The sequence below is a fragment of the Lolium rigidum genome, chromosome 6 (genome assembly GCF_022539505.1).
Source record: "Lolium rigidum isolate FL_2022 chromosome 6, APGP_CSIRO_Lrig_0.1, whole genome shotgun sequence".
Lineage (NCBI taxonomy): Eukaryota > Viridiplantae > Streptophyta > Magnoliopsida > Poales > Poaceae > Lolium > Lolium rigidum.
The window spans coordinates 288,754,852-288,767,559 of NC_061513.1; the positions used below are offsets into that span (position 1 = coordinate 288,754,852).

General features: G+C 40.7%; 1 long non-coding RNA gene across 2 annotated transcripts; it reads left to right on the forward strand.

The window, feature by feature from the left end:
• The first annotated feature begins 3,185 nt into the window (after positions 1–3,185).
• Positions 3,186–6,020, forward strand: LOC124665677. 2 transcript variants are annotated; one of them, XR_006990658.1, is made up of 3 exons: positions 3,186–3,840; positions 4,947–5,002; positions 5,662–6,020. It is a non-coding gene; the product is annotated as an uncharacterized LOC124665677 (long non-coding RNA). The 2 variants fall into 2 exon arrangements; XR_006990659.1 differs by lacking the exon at positions 3,186–3,840 and having other exon boundaries at positions 3,855–5,002.
• The last annotated feature ends 6,688 nt before the right edge of the window (positions 6,021–12,708 follow it).

Here is a 12,708-nt window from a genome sequence, read left to right on the forward strand (position 1 = left end):
GCTACCAAATGCCGACAGAATAGCTAGGTCTTGAGTGCGAACCTTGCATGGATAAATTCTTTTATTTCTTTATTATTCCAGCACTGCCAGTGGGACCAGCATGTAAGGTAGCACAAAGGTCACATGTACAAGAGGAAAATATTAGGGGCTTTCTACAAAAATTAAGATGCCACGTGTCCGATTCTAACTGATTGTGGACCTATTTGCTCCCTTGATATAAGTTGTGGTACTCCAGCTACTCATTTTACAAGTTGTGGTACTAAATTGCACATCTGATACAAGTTATGGTACTAAAAGTGTATATAACTCAATGGAGGTTGATATTGAGAGTTTTAGTCAGGGACATATTGAATTATTGGTGCAAAAGTTAAGATGCTTGATAGTGATATTCCTCCTTCGAGGTTTACATGTTTTTATGGAGAACCAAGGGCGGAAAACAGACACCGGAGCTGGAGGTTTACATGTTTACATGCGACTCAGCATGATGCGTGGTTATGTACAGGTGATTTTAATGAAACACTTTATGCAGATGAGCACTTCAGTACAACTGTCCAAGTGGCAGATGAGAGCTTTTAGGCAAGCTGTGGAAGATTGCTCGCTTCAAGATCTTGGTTTCTGAGTTCCTTTCACGTGGGATAACAAACAACAAGGTGCTGCAAATGTAAAAGCAAGGCTAGACAGATCTTTTGCAAATGCAGAGTTTTGAAATTGTTTGAGCGGGTACGTGTTAAACACATAAGTGCCACGGAGTGGGACCACTGTTTTGTCCTGACACAAATGAAGCACTAGGTCGTAATGATAATATCAGGGCAAAACAATTCCGCTATGAAAATGTATGGCAGACTCACTCTAATTATGATGAGCTGGTCACAAATTCTTGAGAGCGTGGGTCTGGCCAACATGGCTTAGAGGGGGTGTCTCATGCTCTGCGAGAGATGCAGAATAAATTAAGTTCGTGGGGGGCGAAAGAATTTGGTGGGCTGTGCAAGAAAGTTCGGAAGTTACAACAACAATTAGAGAGATTCGAGCTACATCTATTTGGTCAGGTTCTTCAGATGAAGAGCGGGCTGTTGCAAAAAAGCTGAGAGAAGCTTTGAGGCAGGAGGAGATATGGATGAAACAATGAAGTAGGGTACAATGGCTAAGGTCGGGCGATCGTAATACGGCATATTTTCATGCCCAAGCAGCCCAAAGGCGCAGGATTAATCGTATTTCATCTCTAAAATGTACAGAGGATGATCGACTATATGAGAAACCTGAAGAAATAAATGAGGAAATTCAGAGTTTGTATCATGGTCTATATCAATCTCAAGGGTACACAGAGATGGGAGAGTTATTTGATGTTGTTACTCCGAAAGTTACAGAGCATATGAATGCCTTATTAATAAAAATATTTTGTGGCCGACGACGTAAAGAATGTACCGTTTCAAATGGCGCCATCAAAAGCGCCAGGTGTGGACGGTTTCACGGCAGGGTTGTTCCAGAGGCATTGGGAACTGCTGCAAGATGACATAGTGCCTGCAGTGCTGGGTTTTCTAAATGGTGGTAACTTGCCTATCGGGATGAATGATACAGCAATAACCTTGGTACCAAAGGTGAGAAATCCACAATATATATCACTTTACAAAATTGCAGCGAAAGCTATTGCAGTAATAATAAAGGGTATGATGGATGAAATTATTGGTGAGGAGCAAAGTGTGTTTGGGCCTGGTCGTTTAATTACAGACAATGTTCTAGTGGCATATGAAAGTGCGCATTCTCTAAAGAAGAAAAAGAAATGCAAGAAATCATATTGTGCGGTTAAATTGGATATGATGAAAGCTTATGATAGGGTAGAATGGATCTATCTAGAAGCAATACTGTTGAAGCTTGGTTTTCACAGAAATTTTGTGAGTCTGATAATGAAATGTGTCTCCTCGGTGAGGTTTTCTATCAAGGTTAATGGAGAACTTCAATTTTCTTTTCTCCCACCAGAGGTTTGCGACAAGGGGATCCAATCTCGCTGTATTTATATCTGATTTGTGGTGAGGGTTTACTTCCTTGCTAAATAGATCTGGAGCTTATGTGGACAGAGGTATCCGTGTGAGCACACACTCTCCTTGGGTTAATCATTTGCTTTTCTGCGGATGATAGTCTAATTTTTATGAGTGCTAAAACAGAGAGTGCTGAGAGACTCAATTCTATTCTGAATATTTATGCTGGTTGCTCAGGACAGAAGGTGTAAAAACATAAAAGCTCAATTTATTTCAGTCCAAATGCAATGCAACCATTGAAAGTGTCAATCAAGGCAGTCCTAGGGAGGCTTTTACTGAGCGATATCTTGGACTCCAAACTGCAGTTGGAAGGATCACAAGTGGCACGTTTGCTCACATTGGTGAACGGTCACGAGGGAAAATGCAAGGATGGTCAGAGAAGTTGCTCTCATGTGCATCCAAGGAAACTCTTATCAAGGTTGTGATTCCGGCCATTCACTTATATAGTATGAGTTGTTTTAAACTCACTAAAAAGGTTTATAAAAGTTTCATCTCAAGTACGGCGAGATTTTGGTGGAGTGGTTCCCTAGATAAAAAAGATCTTCATTGGCTCTCGTGGGAAAATTAGTATTACCGAAGATAAAGGGAGGCTTAGAGCATCTCTAGCAGAGCACGTAAACATGCGAACTGAAAAACCCCGAATTCAGTTCACCGAATTCGTGTTTACGGGTCGGAAAATCGCTAGCGCAGAACAGAGCCCGTAACCAAAACTGTAAAACAGATACATAATATATCTTTACTATTATATTCGAGTTGGTCGTACGTCATACAACACGTTTGGTGAAGGAGATTCGAAGGATTTGAACCGTCCGATCACCCCATTAAGCACCGTCCGATGGCTTTTCTACACGTTCCCTTCGCTAGCACAAAGTGCAGATCAAATCAAATTATTACTTTCCATTCTCATCGGTAACATTAGTAAAATACAATCAATCAGGGATCGCGAATTCTCCACAATTGCGGCAATTAAAGGAAGGAAAACGCTGGGGGAAGGAGCGTTCACGTCCTCCTCCTTCGCAAGGTGACGCGTGGTTCGTCCATATCCCTGGCTTTCTCCCTCCTCTGCCTTTATCTGTTTCCGAGTGCTACTCCACAACCGCACAAGCCATGGCGCTGCGCCGCCGGGCCGAAGTTCGTCGAGTACGTCGCGACGCCGCGCCCAAGCTCGTCGCCTAGCGTCGCGCGGCACAAATCCTTCGCTCTCCTGCCTCTTCCTCGTCCCGTCGCGATCACGCCATGGGGCTACACCTCCGCGAGTCGTCCAGCCGCCGGCTTCAGGCTCCACCTCCGCAAGTGCGCCGCCCAAAAAGCTGCCTCTCCTCGCTCCGGCGTGAGCGCACCATGGCTCCACCTCGGTGAGCCGCCCCGTCTCCGGCCTCCACCTCAGCAAGGATGCCTCCCCAAGCGATCCTCATGTACGCTCACGCCGCCAACCGATCGGCGTGGAGACCCCTTCAAATTCTTCCTCCTTTACATGTGACAGGAACAACACCTTGACCTCGATCTGAACAACACCTCGACCTCAATGTTACCCAGTCCCGCATGTTTCTAAGCCTCATGGCGGGAGCCGAGGGGCCACTGTGATGGTTGCCGCCACCATGTTTGGCCTCCGCACCGGCAGGCCGGGGCCTTATGTAGGCATGCTCTGTCAACAATGTCGATCCGCACGCCCGCTAATTTCACGAGCTGGAGGAGGAGCTCATGTGGAGCCTGATTTGGGCCAACATTGATGCTGTCACGCGGGTCGCCCAGTCGTGCCTTCCGAGCTAGCAGGGCGTTGTTGCTCCTCTCCTCGAAGCAGCGCAAGGTATGCTCCTCTTTTTCTTTCCCTTTGCTAAATCATGGAAATCACTCCTAATTTGCAGGTTTGTTTCTAGATGCACGTATATATGATGATTGTGTCTGCCTTTTCTTCTTTTTCTTGATACCATGTGTAGTATTTATTAGAACTGGAACGTTGGGCCCTAATTCTCTTTGGTGGATTGCCATCATCAGACAGGGCTTGTGCATGAACAATGGTGAACAACGTTTTTGTTTTTGCAGATGCCAAGGCAGTACAATTTTTCTTGTGACATTCCAACTTATAGGAGTTAAAAGAAAGTAAAAAAAAACTTGTAGGAGTTAAAAGAAAGTAGGATTAAAGGCATGTCTTATTTGTCAAAAGACTAATGCACTTTAAATCAGTTCAACTGGCTAAGAACATCTGACTTATGTGGCCTACTCGATTTTTCCAGTGTTCTTGGATTGCTGACAATGCTCAATTTCCTCTAAACATAAATCTGTACTGGATTTTTTTTCTAAGCTATTAATATATGCTATTATGACTGTAGTGTAATTTCTCCAAAAAAAAATAACTTTCCTGGTTACTTAAGCTTAGATAAAGGAGGGTCCCAATGGAGAAGGAGCACGGTGGAAATGAAAATACTAAGGAGGAGATATCACCGGAGCACCAAGACAACAAAGAACTGAGCTTTGCAGTAGTTCATAGTGCCAATCCGAGTGGATTTTATCATTGCGTGATACAACCATTGAATTCACCAGTTGACAAGAATTAATTAAGTTATCTTTACTATTATATTGTTGTCCGTACGTCATCAAAAATGTTTGATGTCAAACATCAGGAGAATCAAGGCCGCACAAGCACACCCTCTCAACGTTAACCATGTTGGACCGTCGGATGGATTTCTGAGTACTTCACCCCCTCCTGGTTGTTAGCATTAAGTCTAATTTACAGCCATGTCTTCTTTGGGATTACCTTTGTCTTCTATAACATCAGGTTTTGAGATGTTATATTATTTTTTACCAGTAAATAATACTTTTCTGGAATTACATCATTATGACAAACAAATTTATTTTTTTACCAGTGTGAATAGGTTCTTGACTGCTTGCTCACGAGTTCTTCTTTGTTTATAGTTTTCATAAACTTCGTCCAGGAGCAGCAAGGCAACATACAGCAGATTGTCCACAAGGTGAGAATATAACATGCAAATTTATGTTACCATATGTGCATCTATGTTTGTTAATCACCCGCTTTCTTTTTTTAATTTGTATATAGAACTATGTTCATAATCAGGGCTACTTCTTGGACAAGTCGGCATCACATTTTGCTGATTTATGGGATTCAAGTGGCACGTTTGTGATTAGGCATGTATTTTAGAAGAAAAAATTTCAAGATATTTGTCTTAAGAATGGAATTTGATAGTCAAAATAGAACAAAGTTTCCAAAATAAATTGAGAGGAGATTCCATGATATGGAGCAAAAGTCCCTGACGAAACAATCCGAGGTAATCAAATCCAGTCCAACCCAACTATCTGATGCCCACCCTATTCGAACGAACAATGCCACTCCTATGTACATGATTGTCTGAACTAAGATCATAAATGGAAATGCATAACTCGGAGGCAACATGGCAGTCGAGGAGATGGTTAGTCTATGCATGTGAGGCTAAATTATCTTACACTTTCACCATCTTATAAGCCATATTTCATTTTGTTTATTTCCAGACTTTTCAGTTTTGTAATATGCTTATTAGGCACTCATCAGTCGATATTTTTTTGTGTGTCTATTGATTAATGATCTTAGTACAATGCATTAAGTCTAATTATATTGTTTTATCATGTTTTCCAGGTCGTATGCAGTTACCTTGCAAATTGCAAAGCATATTGCCGATTGTAAAGGTTAGAATGAGAGTTAGCAGAAATGCTGATAGCATTGGTCAAGAGATTCAACAATGTAATCGTCTTGCTACGAACACCTGAGTCCTTCAAATTTTCCCCTGGTAAATTATTTTAGTGTATTTTTGGGGGAAATTAATGTGCATGAATTAATATAGATTAGTTTTCAGTTGGGCTGATTTGATGTAGTTGTATTAACGGTACTCTATGCGTGGCTGTCTCCATGTTATTTTCTTGAATTAAGATGCGAGTATCATTTGCACTATGGACTATCCCATTTTCAGAAGCAAAATTACATGAAAATCCTTGTGATGTCTCGTTTGACTTCATTAAAGTATACTTTGTGACTCTTTGACCAATATTTGTTGATTACCTATCTGATGATTGTTTTGTAGAAACCCATTGGTACTTAGCTAGGAAATTGTTGAAGTTCAGTTAGCAAAATTGACTAATGGCTGTAGGCACTCAACTTCTGAGGCATATATATTTTTGCACATTGCGCCAAATGTTATTAGAACTTAGAAGTGTGAAGGTTTGCTTGGTAAAGAATATTTTATTATAGTATGAGGAACTTTTTTTCAGACCGATTCAACAAGATTTAATTGGAAGCTTGTCGTGGTCATTTTCGTGGTGGTGGTACTGGTACCTCCTCTTTCAACCAAACTACCACTCTCGGACATGCACTTCTATTTACTGCATTTTTAACTCACTGATGTCATAGTGTTTGTGTGTGTTTATGAAGGCGAAAGCTTGAAGATATCCGTTCAAGTTTATTTGCGGCCAATGTGTTTTTGGTGCCGCTAGCTTACATGATAACGGGACATGAACTAAGTGCTTTTGTTTGATCTAATTAATCATGTAGATGTGAAGTTCATGCTATTTGTGAACTGAACCTTGAAATGAAGCGAACAAGCAGTCCTATTGTCAAGTCGTATCGATACGGAGTGGTTGATTCAAACCAGGGCCGGGAGAGAAAATGTGACCCGAGAAGAATGCGATCACTGCTGCTCCCACGCTCATTGGCCGAAGCAACAAACTAGAGGCCCCGCTCGGTACCAGATGAGCGTGAAGCTGCATACCACGTTGATTTATATATTTAACCAAAATCAATTTTATGCAAATAGAATTCTAATAATTCTAATATCGATCTTTCGAGTGATACGTGGTTATCTTTTCTATATTATCTTTTCTATTTACATGAATTTTGGTGTTTCTTCTGCTTACATGTGTTATATGAGAATAACTTGAGTCGCCGTAGCAACGCACGGGCATTCAACTAGTATTAGCTAATTTTCATAGAATTCATATGCAACACATACAACAATCGATCATAATTAATAAAATAATCATCCAAATTATTACAACAGATAAACAAATATCTGAACCAAATTATTACAACAGTTTTTGGAAAATTAAACAAATGAAGAAATGTCTCAACCAAATTACAACAATTTTCGAACAATCAAACAAATGAACAAATGTATCAAAGGTAGGATCAAAGGCGGCGGCCATGTCGCTGCCGGTGGTGCATTTTTAGATCTTAAATGAGCTGGGCATTGGTACTGTCATTCTCAATCTGCCGATGCGTTTCAAGGAAAGCTTCAATGCGATCCGGATTGCGTTGGGGTTGCACTCGGGTGCCAACGTTGTCATAGAAGCAGGGCAGACTTAACACTCTTTCATCCTCGATGATCATGTTGTGAAGAATCACACAACATGTCATGATGTTCACAAGAGTTTTTGTCCCAAAATCAGGCTGGGCCACGAACAATGGCAAACCTTGACTGCAAAACACCGAAAGCTCTCTCAATGTCCTTGCGAGCTGCTTCTTGAGCTTTGGCAAATTCAGCCTCTATTTTATCTTGGGGATCCTTGACAGATTTCACAAAAGTTGCTCAATCCGGATAAAGGCCATCGGTTAGGTAATATCACATTGTATATTCATTGTTCATGACATTGTAATTGCAAGTGGGTGCTTTCCTATTTGCTAGTTTCGCAAATAAAGGGGATCTTTGAAGCACGTTGATGTCATTGAGTGTTCTAGGCAAACCAAAAAAACAGTGCCAAATCCACAAATCTTGTGATGCGACGGCCTCAAGTACAATGGCAGCATCTTTGCTCTTCCCACAGTACATGCCATGCCATGCCTTGGAACAATTCTTCCATGTCCAATGCATACAATTAAGACTGCCAAGCATTCCACGCTACCCTCTTTTCTCATTTATCTCCATCAATCTTTGTGTGTCATCCTCATTGGGAGCTCGGAGATAGGTTGGCCCAAACAACTTGATAATCATGCGAGAAAACCTACGAACGGACTCCGTGGTTGTATCTTCGCCAATTCGAAGATACTCATCGGTGTAGTCCACAGGGATGCCATACGCAATCACCCTCATGGCAGCCGAGATTTTTTGGAAGGGGCTGAAACCCATCACGCCGGCAACATTTCTACATTGCTTGAAGTAATTCGAGTTGGCTTCGCTGGCCTTGACGATATTGACGAACAAACTACGGCGCTTGCGATACCTCCTACGGAATAGATAAGGCGGATAGGTAGGTACCTCGGCGAAGTAGTCCTCCATCAGCTGCTCGTGGCCGAGGAGGCGATTCCGTTGGATGTGGTTGCAGCCAATCACCGAGCCACGCCTTCGATTCAGCAGCTCCGCTCGGTCCTCTAGCTCCTTGACGGAGAGAAGAGGATGGTGGCCTCCACCCCGTCGTCCTGGAGCAGCTCGTCGAGGTCGGAATCGTCCGAGATCGACGAACGGGACAGATCGACACCGACAAACTCGTCGCCTGAGCTCATCCTCGATTCGACCGGCGCAGCGGCCGTAGCACCCGGAGCTGGGCGAGGAACCGCGGGCGGGATGCGGGGCGAGCTGCGCAAGTGTAATATCCCAGTATTTGGGGTTACAAAAAATAGAGGAAGCAGATGTGTGCATTGCATTCATGCATAGAAAATCCGGGGAATTTTCACGCTTTCAAGTAAAACATGTTACAGTAACTGAAGTTTCACTTGACCTTGATGGAATTGAAGTAGATCATCAAGCCAAGTGTTATAAACCTCAATGTGACCTTTGTGAAAACCTTGTTTTGGGTAGAGATGATTTGATCTAAGGGGTTAGATCAAATGGAACTAAAACCAATACAATAACATATTAATCAAGGATCAACTAATTGATCTTATCAAAGATCATAACATGGTATTCCTTGCCATAACACATGAACATCTATTCAACTGGAAATCAAGTAACAATAAAATGGAGAAACTATTCTTAACTTATCTTTTCCATGTCTTAAACCAATTCATGTTCCTACCATGAACCTCATGGTATTCATTCTACTTTATTCTTGGAATCATGACAAGGAGCTCAACTCTAGAAATGTTCCCTAGTTTCCATTTGCTACATCCTTCTCTATTCAAATTGTTATACATCAAAACCTAGAGGAGAGAGAGTTCTATAATTAGTAGAGAAGCAATGTCAAACCCTGAGCTAAACCTTGGATATACATCTATATGCCCAAATCATCATCTTTAAGAATAAACCTAGGATATTAATCAAGACATTCCCTAGAGAGAGAACCCATTTATGTTAAACATAGATATTGATGATCACATCATTCTCTATGGAGCCTAACCTTAGGTTAGTATTAAAGTCCTTCCCAAATGAGAGAGACCATTCATACCAATCCTAGCTTTACCTATTTAAGAACCAAGGACAACTCTTGAACTAAAGAATTAGGATATAAACCACCTCACCTTGGAGTGGTGAGATGATCTAGGATCAAATGGAATAATACCATATCCATGAATTGATAAAGTAAGGAGGAGATTAATCCAACTAATATAGCCAAGTGGAGCCTTAACATTCTATTACTAAATGAGATATTGTGAGTACACCATAAACCCTAGAATAACTATTCCTATATGAGAGAGCTCAAGCTATGGTGTTACACTCAAGTTAGTTGAGGCAACACTTGAAATTGAGAGAGAGAACTACCCATATATCCACATGATCATATTATCATTACTTGAGTAGAACTCTAAGTGTATATCTCAGGTATTCTCCTGGGATATAAACTATTGAGACAACCATAGCCATGTCCACCCATGAAAGTATAAAAGAAGTACTATACACTAGCTGATCAAGACAATACTTGATCTTAGAAGTGAGAAACCTAGTTCATGAGAGATACCTTAGGAAGCCAAACCTTGATCATTATAAATTGAGTAATGATCATAAACCTAAGAACTTGAGATAGAAGACATTAAGAATAAGTTGATCAAGTATAATCATGACCATGCTTTGGAGATATACAATTACCAATTAAACTTTAGTTGGTTAAGCAGATATTATCCACCACATGAAATCATAGGGGTATCAGTAGCAACCCTAAAACCATTTCCAATATATTTAATTGGAGAAACAACTGGATAGTAACAAACCTTGTATAGTTCAGTCCCTATATCAATCTAAATGATCTTGGATTGAATCATCCTATGAGTGGTGAGGAAGAGCAACCCTAGCCAAAGTAATATGATGTTAAATCACATATAGAACCTATACCATATCTCAAACTAAATTGTAAATTACTTGATGATCACAAGTAAAACCCTAAACCATATCTCAATTCTTGTTAGTGTATCACTAGGGTGATCACAATTAAAACGTTGGCCATAATTGAGATTCAAACCATTTACCATTAGGTGAATATAACTAGAACCCCAGAATTGCTCACTAGTTAAATCTTATGCTTCATTTATTGAACATAAGATGAACTTAGTGCTAAACCCCATAATTAAACCCATGTGTGGTGATTGACCACTTATAACAACCACTTATCTTTATAACCATGACCCAACCATGAGGAGAGTAATATCTACTCTAGATATTTCAAGGTGTTAGTAAAATACAATACTAGTGCTAATTTTGAAATAGGGTTATAATAAATAGGATCTACCTAGATAATTCAACATGACATTTAACCCCACAACACCTAATAGAATTTCACTCAAGATTTTGAGACAACCAAATAAACCTTTATATCTTCACCAATGATCTTTGAATAACCTTAATAATCTCCAAGTCTTGTAAATATTTGGTGCTCACATAAAATCATATGCAAGTGACCAACTTCTCAATTAGAAACCAAATCCTAATAACAACCTCTGAAATACTTTGAGTTGAAATTATCAACTCTAATAATTCCAAACAGATTTGATTCACAAGAAAAAAGGAAATTAAAATGAGAATATAAATTCATGCCTATTTGCTATTTTGAATAAGTCCACAAGTATGCAATATAATTCAATATAAAATACTTGTTTCAAATAGAATAGTGGTGTAATAATCATTGCAATAAATCTTAATGGAATTAACATAATTGAGAAACCTGCAAAAATAACAGAATTCAAATATGAATTTAAATGGGCAAATACAAAATAGAAAATGAAAACAGAAAAAGAAAAGAGGGGAAAAAAAACCTTACCTGGCTCACCTGGCCGTGGCAGCCCAACAGGAGCCCAAGGTCCAGCCCCAAACCACGGCCCAACACCAGCCCGTACCCCTTCGCTTCGGATAAACACGAAGTAGACGTGGACGTCTTCGTCTCCTTCTTCCTCCGCATGGACGACAGCACAACGCCGGCGAGCCACGTCCCGGCCGCCGAAGTGGACTTCCTCGACCATCGACGACCACCAAAGGGGTATAAATACCCGGAGAAACCCTAGCCATCGTCTTCTTCCTCTCTCTCTGTTTAATTTCCCCATACCAAAACCCTAGCCTAACCGGCCTCCGACCATCGCCGCCATTCGGAGCATCCCCGAGCCACGTTGTAGTCACCACCGTCCTCACCGTCCTCGACTTGCTCTGTCTGCAAGAGGAATCGACCCCGAGCGTCCCGTAGCGCCACCGTCGAGCTCGTCTTCTCCAACGACGGGAGCAGGCGATTCCGGCGAACTAGACCTCCCCTTGCCTCGCCATCACGCGCGTCGTGATCCTGGTGAGCTTCTGAGTCCCATAGCATGCCTAGCTCGCTCGATTTCGTCTCGTAGCATAGCCGCGCCGATGACCTCTGTCCGCCGCCGCAGTACCACGCTGCCGGCCATGCTCCGGTGACCAAATCGGAGCGGCGCCACCACCACTAGCATCGTCTCATCGTCCTCGTTCGATTGAGCACCCGCACACGCTCGCGGGAGCCCTCCAACGCCGGCGCCGTCCTTGACTGGCCACCGGTGAGGCACATGGTTGCCACGTCGGCACCACGTGGCAGCCAGCGTGGCCACTGCCCCACCTGTGTGTGTCTGTGAGTAGCACAGGACCGGGTGTGTTTAGTATTTCTTTTCGGTTTTTAATTTAAAATCTCATAATTGCTGAAACTTTGAATGAATTTAGAAAATTCATCTTAACTCAGAAAAATGAAAATAAGATATCAAAATTCTTATAAAAGTAAATACTATCCAATAAAAATATAATATAAAATTTTTATTTTAAATAAAAACTTAATTGTTTAATACCTATTAATTAAGTCTTATCTTTTAATTCTAAATGCAATTAAAATTCAGAAATTAAGAAAAGTTTCTAAAATAAATAAAAAACAATAAGTAAATAAAGGAAACATTAAAACTAATTTTCTTTATTTGTTAACTTGTTAAATCCTTATTATTAGAATTTAAACCCTGATTAATAATTACCTTAATTATTAATCTTTCAAAAATAACAAAAGGCCAAGTCCAATATTATTTTTAACTCAAAGTTATTAATAACTTCAACTCCAGGAGCAAATTATTACCTTAAGAGTTGTATCACAAATATAAAACCCTAGTTCTATGTTGAATAAAGATTACAACCTCATCATTTTATGTGGAACCCTAAAATCCTAACTCTAGTATTTTATATGAACCTTAATTTATTTCTAAACCTAAACCCTAGGTTAAACATGTGATCATGTTACTTTCTTTTGCCTTATAGACCATAATTAGCAACTAAGTACTTTTTCT